This window comes from Dermacentor silvarum, chromosome 6, assembly GCF_013339745.2.
Source record: "Dermacentor silvarum isolate Dsil-2018 chromosome 6, BIME_Dsil_1.4, whole genome shotgun sequence".
Lineage (NCBI taxonomy): Eukaryota > Metazoa > Arthropoda > Arachnida > Ixodida > Ixodidae > Dermacentor > Dermacentor silvarum.
Window position 1 is genome coordinate 17,326,032 of NC_051159.1, and position 3,536 is coordinate 17,329,567.

A 3,536-nucleotide genomic window follows, 5' to 3' on the forward strand; every position below is an offset into this window, starting at 1 on the left:
CTACTCTCTCTCTCTCTTCTCTGTATTGGAGCTATCTGGCCTCAGGTCAAGATATTAAAGACGTCGTCATGGCCTACAGGGCAGGCATTGAAACAGCTCGCCTGAGCATCCATGTGTCATGTCGTGCCATTTGGGTTCGACTGAAAGATCACTTCATGAAGGTATGGTACCTATAAGCACAATGTTTACGAGTTGAACACACATGCTTTCATGCTGTAGTAGTGCAATTAAGACAGTTCATATTGTTTTTTTATTATGGTTGGAACAGACTAAATGACCAAAGACGAGCAGAATGCAGATAGACATGAAAGTGCTCTGAATCGCCAAGGATGAGACGAATACAGATAGAGAGAATTCCTATGTGTGCATTCTTCCGACTTATCGTTTGGCAGCTGTTATAACCATCTTTATTAAGAATTATTGAATAATGTCCCTGGAGCCAACGTTTCTACAAATGGACTTGTCTTTGTGAGGACCCTGTTATCGAAGTGTTAGCTCGAGCAGCATTCACTGTTCAACTACTGTTGATTTCTTCAAGTGTTCATGTTCCTGTGATCATTTCTCCCTTTTCGCTTCCATTAACGCAGAATATTTGTACGCAAATGTGTAGTTGCCACATACTAGCAATGACTTAACAATATATAACATTACGAATAATGGTATTTTCAGCGTACCAAAATATGACATTTTCCGTGATCATGCAGGTGCCCACTGAAGCCGAGTGGATGCATATTGCAGATGGCTTTGCAAACACATGGCAGTTCCCAAACTGCCTGGGGGCTGTAGACGGGAAGCACATTGCTATCACACAGCCTCCCAAATCTGGAAGCCTCTATTACAACTACAAGGTGACTTAAGCTCCCATGCACTCTAAGAAATTCACTATTAAGGCCGAAAGAGCATGGAACGTGCTATTCAGGCTTACAATATATTCAGGCGACAATATTCAGGCTACAATATATGTACTATCACTGATATATTTCTTCGGTCTAGCACACATTTTCCATTGTCCTGATGTCAGCCGTGGACAGTGAATACAAATACAACCTCATCGACGTCGGTGCAGAGGGCCGCAGAAGTGATGGAGGGGTCTTGAAGAATTCAGAGTTTGGAAAAGCCCTCGAGAACAGAAGTCTAGGCCTGCCGTCAGCTGGCGAACTCCCGTGAACTGGAATCGTGGCACCGTATGCCTTCGTAGGTGATGAAGCGTTTCAGCTTAGAGAAGATTTTATGCGTCCTTTCCCAGCGAAATAGCTGAGGGATGATCGAAGAGTGTTCAATTACAGGCTCAGCCGGGCACGGTAAGTGGTACACCTTCGAGAACTCTCGTTATGCAGCAGTACTTAGTCTCGTAATTTTTATTACAGAAGGTGTGCAGAAAATGCCGTTGGCATAACGGCAGCGAGGTGGCGCATTCTGCTGAGAACCATCAACCTGCACCCTAAGAATGTCGACTACATTGTTAAAGCAGCGTGCATATTGCACAATTTCCTCACTGTGCTCAACAGCCAAACGCGAGTGCATGCAGACAAGGAGGACAAGTTCGGAAATATCATTGCAGGCCAGTGGCGACACCGCATTGACACGGCACAAAGCAACAATGCTGAACCTCGCTACTTCGCCCTAGAAGCAACAGATGCACGCAACTACAATGGCAGCGCTGCAGATGCCCGGAGGCTGTTCAATGCGTATTTCTGCAGCAGTGCTGGGGAGGTTTCCTGGGAGTGGCTGCAACCAGGCATTACAAAGGAAGCGGCCATGAGACACGTGAACGAGGACCACATGAGACACATGAACGAGGACCAGCGTCTGGCCCCTTGCTGATAGTCTTTTAATTATTAGTACTCAAGGAATTCCGAGTGTATAGAAGCACTGATGAACAGTTTATTCACTTTTCAATGATACTACATTGTCCAGTAACATCATCATCATCAGCCTTTGTTTATGTCCACTGCATATTAATTTTTAACCCCACTCTTATACTTTCAGGGTTAAGGTCCTCAGTCATTAGTTGTAATTCGTCGCCATTCTTGCTTAATGGGACGAATGTCATCTGCAAAACGAAGGTTGCCGAGATATTCGCCATTGATCCTCACTAGTAAGCCTACCCAGTCTAAGAGCTTGAATACTTCTAAGCACGCAGTGCTTAGAAGTATTGGCGAGATTGTGTCTCCTTCCCTGACCCCTTTCTTGATAGGTAACTTTCTACTTTTCTTGTGGAGAACCAAGGTTGCTGTGCAGTCCTTGTAGATATTTGCCAAGATATTCACGTATGCCTCCTGTACTCCTTGATTACGCCATGCCTTTATGACTGCTGGTATCTCTACTGAATCAAATGATTTTTATAATCTATGAACACCATATAGAGAGGCTGATTGTACTCCGTAGTAACATCAACCTCTGCTTACTGCTTCAATAACTTCAGAGTGGTAATACTAAAATGGTGCTGTGGCTGCACTAGGCAGTTGTGAGCTTCATATCGGGATATTACTAGCATAATGCATCCGAGCAGCCGCAGGCTCGCAGCATGCAGTTGCCCGGGTGTTGGTACAGGCCAATTGCAAACATGTCATGTCCTGGTGGAGCTGTTGAGCCACACCACTGCTGTGTACATAGTGTGTTTCTCTCGTCAATGTGTGTGCCTGTGCCCTGATTGGAAATTCGAGAGACGATCCTTGCTATGGTGGCAGCACGGCGCTAGGACGTGAAAGCTGCTGTCAGCAATTACTTGGGCTCCCTGTTCCTCGAATTCCTAATGGTCTCAGTGTTTTGCGGCTTCTCATCGGGCCACTGCTTGTGCCAGCATCCGAGTAGCCGCAGGCTCGCAGTGTGCGGTTGCCTGGGTGTTGGTACAGGTCAGTTGCAAACGTTTCATGCCCTGGTTGTGGGTGCAGAATTCTCGCATGAGTGCTTCCTTTTTTTTTTTTTGCTATCCCTTGTCTCCGCTTGGCATAGCTCAAGATAATGCCCATCCAGGCCTTGCCGCTGAGCATGAATGTTCTATGCGTGTCGATAATTATTTTAGTTGTGCTTTCTTTCTTTGTTTTGCTTTATGTAGCAGCGTCAAGTAGATGGGCTCTTGGAGTTGCTGGTGATGATGATACTCAGCTGACATATTCCTTTGTGTATCCTTTGGTTTTTATTGGTTTTGAAACGACAGTATAGACCACTTATAACGTAACCGCTTATTCTGCAGGACCGGATATAGTACGGGCTTTTCAGACTCCCGTTAATTTTCCCCATAGAACTCCATGTATACGCATACCGCTTACAGTGCAGCCGCGTGAGACGAAATACCGGTTATAATGCGGCTTCTGCGGGAAAGTCTCGCCGACAAGGGCGGCGAGAAGAGGAGATCAACGAGGGCGATGTGGGGGAGGAGGATGAGACGCGGAGCAAACGACCGGAAAGAAATGCGTGCGTAGGTTGTCTAGGCGACGGAGAAACCTTTTGCTCGGCTGCTTATGAGCGGTGCGTTTTGCATTGAACGCGGCTTCAGTTTCTGTGCACCCGTCGCAATGCGTGTCGTGAAGCGC

General features: G+C 46.4%; 1 pseudogene; it reads left to right on the forward strand.

The window, feature by feature from the left end:
* The first annotated feature begins 1,014 nt into the window (after positions 1–1,014).
* On the forward strand, positions 1,015–1,824 carry LOC119456561 (uncharacterized; annotated as a pseudogene).
* The last annotated feature ends 1,712 nt before the right edge of the window (positions 1,825–3,536 follow it).